Source organism: Callithrix jacchus, chromosome 19, assembly GCF_049354715.1.
Source record: "Callithrix jacchus isolate 240 chromosome 19, calJac240_pri, whole genome shotgun sequence".
Taxonomy (NCBI): domain Eukaryota; kingdom Metazoa; phylum Chordata; class Mammalia; order Primates; family Cebidae; genus Callithrix; species Callithrix jacchus.
Window position 1 is genome coordinate 285,255 of NC_133520.1, and position 9,746 is coordinate 295,000.

Genomic DNA, 9,746 nt, shown 5'->3' on the forward strand with positions numbered 1-9,746 from the left:
GAGTGCGTGAATGCAATGACGGTCACTACACATGTACCACAACCACCATTTTACAGACATTTTCACGACGTCTTTTTCATCTGCAGTTTCTCAGAAGGCCGATAGATGATCCCAACTGTCACATCATTGCATACTTCTGTCCGTCTTCTCTCTTTCTGTAACCAAAGTGTTAGGTGTGACTGTCACAACTGTCATGTTTTCCAGTAAACCGGAAGTATGATATTATTTGACACTTATATTCGTACCCTAATTTCACCACCTAAACGTCGTGTTCACATGTTGATTCCCCAGGAATGGAATGAAGGGAAGGTACTACGTTGAAATACATCCTGCAGGCCAAGCGCAGTGGCTCAAGCCGGTAATCCCAGGACTTTGGGAGGCTGAGGAGGGTGGATCATGAGGTCAAGAGATGGAGACCATCCTGGTCAACATGGCGAAACCCCGTCTCTACTAAAAATACAAAACATTAGCTGGGCATGGTGGCGCGTGCCTGTAATCCCAGCTACTCGGGAGGCTGAGGCGGGAGAATTGCCTGAACCCAGGAGGCGGAGGTTGCAGTGAGCCGAGATCATGCCATTGCACTCCAGCCTGGGGAAGAAGAAGAAAGAAGAAGAAGAAGAAGAAGAAGAAGAAGAAGAAGAAGGGAAGAGGAGGAGGAGGAGGAGGAGGAGGAGGAGGAGGAGGAGGAGGAGGAGGAAGAGGAGGAGAGGAGGAGGAGGAGGAGAAGAAGAAGAGGAGGAGGAGAGAAGAAGAAGAAGAGGAGGAGGAGGAGGGAGAAGAAGAAGAGGAAGAAGGAGGAGGAGAAGAAGAAGAAGAAGAAGATAATAATAATAATAAGAAGAAGAAGAACAGGAACAAGAAGAACAAAAACAAGAAAGAAAGAAAGAAAGACCTTATTGTTGTACCCGAGCGAGTGAAAGAATGCACCAGACTCTGAGATTGAATTATGAGTCCTTTATTATGCCAGCGACCGAGAGGTGGCTGATGCCCAAAATTCTCTCGGCCCCTAAGGAAATATTAGGCGGTCTTTTATACCCTAGTTTTAAAAGGGAGGGGGAACTTAGCTGAAGGAAATTTTTCACAAAAGGAGAGTAAGCAAAAAGTTCAAACTTAAGCTAGAACATGAGAAATAAAACAGTGCCAGGTGCGAGGGGTAAAGTTGTCACAAAAGACACACAACTTATATAGGTAACCGGGGCTCCTGGGCATCGGACAGCACCTGCCCGCATTCCCAAGCTCTGCTGGTACCACTGAACTCGGCCTCTTATCAACAAATGCGTTCCCAGCGTCAGCCCGCCCCAGCTACATACTCTGGTGACATAGTGAATGGTGGGAAAATCACTAAAATGTAGAAGGTAAGATGGAGTCTGCCCAGCTCAGGAAGCTAACTGACATAAAGCCTGAACAGCTTTTAGTCTGAGAAAGAGAGAGCTAGTTTTAACTGGCAAAAAGCAGGTTATCACATTATGAAGTACAGTTTACAGGAACCGGCTGTCACTAGACATCGAGAAATCCACAAAAGCGCTAGTCAACAGCAGGAGAAAAACAGCAGCTCACACACGTCCTGGGGAAAAGATACACCGTCCTAGAATTCCGTGCCAAGGCATCACCTCCGGTCATCTTAAGGGAGCAAAGTATCTCTTTTTAGACAGCGTTTCTATTTTGGGCACAAACTACTACGGCCCAGCGTGGCGCCACGATGCCCTTCCCATTTTGCATATATGCTGGCCCGGGGAAGGAGAAAAGAAGACATCAAGAGAAAAGGTGATTGAGAGACCCAGCCAAGATGAAGCTTTCCCAGGGAGGGAGGGAGGGATGGCTGAGGAGTGAAGGGGTGAAAAAGCCCCACCACTACTGTCCAGCCCGCCCACCCGCTTGCCCACGAGGACCAAAGGCTGTGCCATCGCCCCCAGCTGCCTCTGGGGAAGTGGGACCGTGCCCCACCCCCACCCCCACCCCCCATCTTCAAAAACAGTGGCCACTGAGTGAGGTGAGATCTGGCCATCACCCATGCAAATGTCAACCGGCAAAGGGTGGGGGGAGGGGAGAGAGGATGGAGGCCCACGCGCCTGGCTCCAGAACGTTTCCACGCAGGGTGGTGAGAGGCGCGGCGTTGGGGGGAACCCACCTCACAAACTCATCGAGTTGGAGTAAAGGGGCGGGTGGGGGGTGCTTAAAAAATAAACCAACTCCTCATAAAGCCCAGGTAGAAGAGTCTATGCGCATGAAAGACACCAACAAACAAAGGAACACAAAGTACCGATAAAGGAACAATAGGGCCCCCACCGGGGCGGAGGTTCCCCAGGCAACGAGGGAGAGAGGGAGGGGCCTCCAGATGGGCGGAAGAGAAACCGGTTGCCCCAGGCTCTGTGAAGTCCTCGGGCTGGCAGAGCTCCCTCCGCGCCACCTCGATTTTCCATTACAGTGGCCGCTAGGTGATGCCCAAAGACCACCGATGCTTGCAGGCGTCAGCACGAAAAAGAAGGGAACGCTGGATCGCTCTGGGTCGGGGTGGAGGTTGGGGGGCGGGGGCGGGGGCGGGGGCGGGGGCGGCTCAGGCACGCCGCGTCGCCGGCCTCTCCCCGATCCCTCTCGGGTCAGGTCGTTTCTGGGCCCAGGGAGTCCTCTCGGGTGATGCCCGCCTGCAACTAGTCGACCGGAGCCCCCAGGGGACACGGCCTAGGCACCCGCCCGTGGGTTCATCTGGAACTTCCATTCCCCTAGAGAGAAGGAAGAGGAGACCAGGGGCGGGGGCGTGTGGACGGAGGCTAGGGGTGGAGATGGGGCCTATCTAAGATGGAAGTCCAGTCCCTAGCGTTTCCGAGTGGACTCCAGACCCACCACCTCAGAGTGTCAATATCCGTTACAGGGAAGCGAAGGTCCGTGAAATCCACACTCACTCCCGGAGTGAGTGGCACGATCTCGGCTCACGGCAACCTCCGCCTCCTGGGTTCCAGCGATTCTCCTGCCTCAGGCTCCCGAGTAGCTTGGGATGACAGGCACGTACCACCCACCGTGCCGGGTGAATGTTGTATTCTTAGTAGAGACGGGGTTTCTCCACGTTGCCCCGGCGCCGGTCTCGAACTCTCGACCTCTCGCGATCCACCCACCGTCTCCTCACGAGAACATCACTGGGCCGTCCCAGCCCAGTAGCGATACAGTGGCCATGCCTTAGAAATCACTCCCACGCACACACCGCGATAGGTCCTATGTCTAGAAATGTATGCCGCGGTCATGAGCTTTCTTCCTTAGCGCCTCCACGATTGGCTTCGCTAGGTAAGATTTTCCCTAACCGTTTATTTTTGAGTTGAGGAGTTTGTCAGGGAAATAGGAGAAGGATAGACGCCACAAGTGACAGGGAGAAAAGTCTGAAACATGCTCCTTTCATCCAAGTGGGAGCCTGGCCTCGACCTCCCCAAATCCTACACACCGAGTGGGGAAACCCAGCAGGGCCCCTCTGTCCGTCTAGATTCCTCTCGGCCTCTGTAAGCACGCGCTCTTTCCTTTTCGTGGAAGAGGCAGGGCCCTCCCCCTCTCCCAGAACCGAAGGTCTCAGGACCTAGAGTCGGAGAAGATACACCCTGTGGAACCCAAGTCATCCCGGGGGCCTTCGTTCTGCAGGGGACCCAGAAACGAAACGTGTCTGGCCTATTCTCTGATTCATCTGTCTCTGACGAGTTGACGTTTCAGGCGAACCTTCAAAGGGCCAAAGGCAAAGAGCTCTTCCTCTGCCCCTACCCGACCTTTTCGTGAGCAGCGAAGGGTGACAGTCTCCTCAGGCAGGCCCAGGTCACCAGGTATCCCGATCCATTTCTCCCCTCCCTCCCAGTGGGATTCCACCCATCCGTCTTCGGGATGGGGCGACACAATGTCCAAGTTACTTTACCGAGTCACTAACGGAGAGAGGGGATCGAGGGAGTCAACCTATGTCAGAAATGACATAGGTTCAGAGCCTAAAAAAGGGCCGGCCGCAGTGAAAGGTGGCAGGGTGCGAGCTTGCCCCCCCCCCCCGGGACAGAGTCTCACCCCTGTCGCCCAGGCTGGAGTGCAACGGCGTGATCTCAGCCCAGGGCAACCTCTGCCCCCCAGGTTCAAGGGGTTCTCCTGCCTGCCTGCCTGCCTGCCTGCCTGCCTGCCTGCTTGCTTGCCTCAGCCTCCCGGGTTGCTGATATCACAGGCATCCCCCACCACACACCCGGCTAATCATTTGTACGTTTAGTAGAGACGGGGTTTCATCAGGTTGGCCACGCTGGTCTCGCTCGAACTCCTGACCTCAAGTGATCCTCCCTCCTGGGCCTCCCAAAGTGCTATAGGATGACGGGCGTGAGCCACCGCTCCCCGCCCGCGCGCTTGCTCTTCAAGGGTGAAGTGCTGGCGGCTCACGCCCGTCATCCCAGCACTTTGGGAGGCCCAAGAGGGCGGATCACTTGAGGTCAGGAGTTCGAGGCCAGCCTGACCAACATGGCGAAACCCCATCCCTCCTGAAAATAGGAAAAGTAGCCGGGGGGCGTGGTGGTGCGCGCCCGTCATTCCAGCTACCGAAGGACGAAGCAGAAAAGGAGACTCTTCCAGCCAGCCCCACCGCGTCCCCCCACCCCCAGCCACAGCCACAGCCAGCCTTCTTGTGGGGCGGCGCCTGCCGAATGGAGTGGAGCCCGAGGCCATGGGAGCCATCACCTCCGACTCCAGAAGGGAAACAGGGCTGTCTGCCTTTGAATGGGGCTCTAGAAGGCGGCTCGGCTGCCGCTTCCGAAGCGATGCGCCTCCCTTCGCCTGGCACAGAGCGAGGCTCCGTCTCAAAAAGAAGAAGGAGAAAAAAGAAGAAAATATTAGCACGTCAGTTGTGGTCGCGAATCAGTCCCCGGAGGCCAGGCACAGTGTGGCTCGAGCCCATCCATCATCCCAAAACTTTGAGACGCCAGGTCGGGAGGATTGCAACGAAGTGATGAGACCCTGCCTGTTCGTTGCAATTGATCTGTTTGTTTGTTTGTTTGTTTGTTTGTTTGTTTGTTTTGAGACGGAGCTTCGCTCTTGTTACCCACCAGGCTGGAGGGCAATGGCAGGATCTCGGCTCACCGCAACCTCCGCCTCCTGGGTTCAGGCAATTCTCCCGCGTCAACCTCCCGAGTAGCCAGGGCTACAGGCACGCAGCACCATGCCCAGCTAATTTCTGTATTTTTAGTAGAGACGGGGTTTCACCCGGTTGACCAGGATGGTCTCGATCTCTCGACCTCGTGATCCACCCACCTCGGCCTCCCAAAGTGCTGGAATTCTAGGCGTGAGCCACAGCGCCCGGCCCAGAAAACATTGAAAAACTGATCTGAGGGGCCGGGCCCGGTGGCTCACGCCTGTCATCACAGCACTTTGGGAAGCCGAGGCGGGCGGATCACCCGAGGTCGGGAGTTGCAGACCAACCTGGTGAAACCCCGTCTCAGAAAAATGAATGAATGATCTGATCACAGTGGCATGTGCCTGTGGTCCCAGGTACTCTGGAGGCTGAGGCGGAGGAATCTCTTGAACCAAGGAGTGTCTAGACTGCAGTGAGTGAGCTCTGATGGCACCACTGCACTCCAGCCAGGGCGACCGAGTGAGACACTGTCTCTAGATCAATAAAACAATTGGAAGGAGCTCTCTCTGTCTTACTTTCAATGGGTGTCTCTTTAGGCCAGGTGAAAAACAAGAAAGAGAGAGAGAGAGAGAGAGAGAGAAGAGAGAGAGAGAGAGAGAGAGAGGAGAGAGGAGAAAGAGAGGAGAGAGAGAGAGGAGAGAGGAGAGAGGAGAAAGAGAGGAGAGAGAGAGAGAGAGAGAGAGAAAGAGAGGGAGGGGGAGAGAGAGAGAGAGAGAGAGAGGAAAGAGGAGAAAGAGAGGAGAGAGGAGAGAGAGAGAGAGAGAAAGAGGGGGAGAGAGAGAGAGAGGGGGGGGGAGAGAGAGAGAGAGAGAGGAGAGAGAGAGAGAGAGAGAGAGAGAGAGAGTGTTGGGAGGCGTGTCTGCTTGATGACTAAAACTACACAAACCCAAACAAGGGGAACACAATGCGTAGGTGTGTAGGATTTGGTAAATAAATCCCGTTTTCTTTTCTTCTCCGGAGAACACCTGTAATCCCAACAACTCGGGAGGCCGAGGCAGGCAGATCACCCGAGGTCGGGAGTTTGAGAGCAGCCTGACCAACATGGTGCAACCCTGTCTCTCAATAACTAATCTGGGCACAATGGCACGTGTACTCTGGAGGCTGAGGTGGAAGAATGTCGAGCCAAGGAGTGTCCAGACTGCAGTGAGTGAGCTAGGATGACACCACTGCGCTGCAGAATTTAAGCCTCTCTCTGTCTCTCTGTTTCTCTCCCTTCCTCCCTCCCTCCCTCCCTCCCTCCCTCCCTCCCTCGTCTCTTTTCTCCACCGCCCCCCCCCCCGTCTCTCTCTCTCTCTCTCTCTCTCTCTCTCTCTCTCTCTCTCTCTCTCTCTCTCCTTTCTTTGTCACAGGATTGCCCAGCTAGGATTAACAGGTAGCTGCCGCCATGCCCAGCGAAACTTCCTTCCTTACTATTATTATTTTAAGAGAGAGTGTCTCACTCTGTTACCCAGGCTGGATTGCCATGGCGTGGATCTCGGCTCACCGCCACGTCGGACTCCCTGGTTCAAGTGACTGGCCTGCCCCAGCCTACCGAGTTACTGATCTAACAAGCGTACGCCACCACACCTGGCACATTTTTATGTTTTTTCGTAGAGACGGGGTTTCGCCATGTTGGCCAGCCGGGTCTTGCACTCCTGGCCTCAAGTGATCCACCTGGCTCAGCCCCCGCTACGTGTCGGAATTACAGGCATGGGCCGCCTCATCCGGCTCGGCCAATCTTTTTAATATATCATAGAGACGGTGTTTCCTCAGCCATGGGGTTGTGAGATTGGTTCACTCAATATGTATAGTGCTAAAGGGGTAAATTAGTGTGATTTGTGACACGGATGTGAAAAGAGTGTGTGTGTGTGTGTGTGTGTGTGTGTGCACGCGCGCACACACACATGCTGTGCTGGCTGGGGGGGGAGAGAGAGAGAGAGAGAGAGCACGAGAGCGCGTGAGAGACCATCCTGACAGAGAGAGAGAGAGAGAGAGAGAGAGAGAGCGCGCGAGTGAGAGACCATCCTGACCAAGAGGACCTAGAAATGGTGTCTGATTTGCGTCTCTGTCTAGTCGCCCATCTGTCTGTAGGTGACTGATAATTCCACAAATGAGGGCGAGCATCATCTATTGAGCTCTTTCTTTCTCCCTCTCATGTGTGTCATGTCTGCCGTGGAACGAGGGAAAAAAAGAGGCTCTGATGGGAAGTCGTCCTGACGTCTGAGGAAGCTAAAGACAGGCTGCTGACTGAACGAAGGGCATCGTATGTGACACTCTGACGCCCGAGCCGCCTAGAAATGCATCTTAGTTTTCATGCCAGTGCTGTCAGTTTATCCTGTAAGTCAGCAAGACTGACTTACCCCCACACCCAGGAAGAACAGCACACACCCGGGTGGTCCAGTGTGGTCCCAACCGGCCCACCCAGGCCATCTGGTGAAACGGGTCGCTGGCGAATTTGAAAGCAGCCGCAATGCGGTTCCCCTGGGGAGGAGGCTCCCGGAGGGCCTTTTGGGCCTCCAGAGAGGATTTAGCACCGAAAACCGCAAATCTAACCCACCCACTGAATCTTGCTGCTCCCTCCCTCCCTCCCTCCCTCCCTCCCTCCTTCCCTCCCTCCTTCCCTCCGACTGGGTCCAAGGTACAACCTGGGAGGCAGCCAAAGAAATTTCCACTGTGTGCCTTTTGTCTTTCTCTTTATTTTTAAAATAATTTTCATGTTTCAAGAGATGCTCGTTTGAAGAGGAAATTTTCACAGAGTATGAAAATTCGTCCTAAAGAACAGAGTTTCCCAACAAAGCAGAGAGAGAGAGAGAGAGAGAGAGAGAGAGAGAGAGAGAGAGAGAGAGAGATTCCGTCCAAAAACAAAACAAAACAAAAAAAAAACAGGTGCACATGGCCAATGTCAGCACTTTCTGCACTATATAAATCAACTATCAGAGAGCGATCAGGCACGCCACCCTCGATGTGGCTTGTGGCACTGGAAAGAAAAGGTAGGATCGTGAGATGTGTGTGAAAATTGTCTTAGTTTGCAACGCCTGTATTATAGACTGTGTGTCCAGACCGGAAACAAGGACTGGAAAGAAACGCACAAGACAAATACGACCAGGCCCGTTCCACGTTCACGCCTGTCATCGCAGCGGTCTCAAAGGCCGACGTGGGAGAACGGCTGGAGCGCAAAGGTTTGTGATCATCTCGATCTGTCATTCGACACCACCTCCACCTGCATAAATGATCATCAGCAGCATCATCGTCATCGAAGTTTCAAAAGAAATATGTGTGTCCAGAGTGCGGACCACAAAGCGAGACCACATGCCTACTAAGAAGGTGATAGGCAAGACACACGGGAAAGACAAACAGACAGACAGACGGACAGACGGACACGGACGGACGGACGGACACGGACGAACGGACAATAGGTAGGTAGGCAGGCAGGCAGGCAGGCAGGCAGGCAGGCCAGTAGAGATTGAGTCAGGTGCAGTGACTCAGGCCCATAACAGCACCGTGAGAGGCCAAGGCAGGCTGAATTCTGGAGAGCAGGCGTTCTGGACCAGGTGGGCGTCACGGTGGAACCTCAAACCCCATCTCACATACATACATTAAAAACAATGCAATAGTTAACCCCTGTGGTGGCGTGGTCCCAGGTAGTGGGGACGGGAGGGACCTGAGGAGGGATGACGGCTTGGTCCAAACTGCGTGTGTGTGTGTGTGTGTGTGTGTGTGTGTGTGTGTGTGAGAGAGAGAGAGAGAGAGAGAGAGAGAGAGAGAGAGAAAGAAAGAAATGCGAGCCAGCATCCAAAGAAAGGAAGAAAGAAAGAAATGTGAGTGTTCCCCGAAATAAATAAATAAATACGAAAGTGCCTGCCTCTAAATAAATCCATTGATAGATAAATAAACAAGTAGCCGGGCACGGTGTCTCAGGCCTGTCATCCCCCAGTGCTTTGGGAGGCTGAGGCGTGTGGATCGCCTGAGGTCAGCACATCGAGACCAGCCTGGCCAACGTGGTGAAACCCCCCCCCGTCTCTATTTAAAAAGAAATAGCAGTAAAAATAATAAAATGAATGAATGAATGAATGAATAAATGCGAGCCAGCCTCTACATAATCAGGCAGATAAAGTCAAGCAAGGCTGTCCCCAAATGAATGAATGAATGAATGAATGAATGTAGAGAAATACTTGAGACCCGACCTCAAACTAAATAGATGAACGAACGTAAACGTAAGAATGACATGGACACGGAAGGGTGAAGGAACCATAAGAAACAACAAAGACGGTGTGAACGGAGGTGGTCATTAAGTACCAAAGTGAATGAAATGAAATATTCGCACACACATAGATGTAGAAGAATTATTCCTTTCATTTCCTACGTCCTATCTGGTTATTTGCATATATCATACCGCATGTTATTTACAGTCTGTGAATGTATTGTATATAAACAAACACCAGCGTGCAGAAAATAAGATCGAAGACAGAAAAGGGCGACAGAGAGAGACCCCCGCCTGCCTCTAAAGAAATCCATCCATAGGTACATAAAAGAAGGAAACCAAGAAAGGATCAGTGTAACACACAGAGGTGAAAAGAAACGGTAAGAAGAAACAAGCAAACGAGGACGGGAAGAAAGTTAAAAGGTAACCAAGGTCACG

General features: G+C 53.0%; 1 long non-coding RNA gene across 3 annotated transcripts in view; it reads right to left on the reverse strand.

The window, feature by feature from the left end:
• Positions 1–7,783: 7,783 nt before the first annotated feature.
• LOC144580343 (uncharacterized) overlaps positions 7,784–9,746 on the reverse strand; it is a 25,601-nt gene continuing 23,638 nt past the window's right edge. For all 3 annotated transcript variants that reach the window (XR_013529655.1, XR_013529657.1, XR_013529656.1), the window contains exon 3: positions 7,784–8,327. This is a non-coding gene — a long non-coding RNA (uncharacterized LOC144580343). The remainder of the gene's footprint in view (positions 8,328–9,746) is intronic.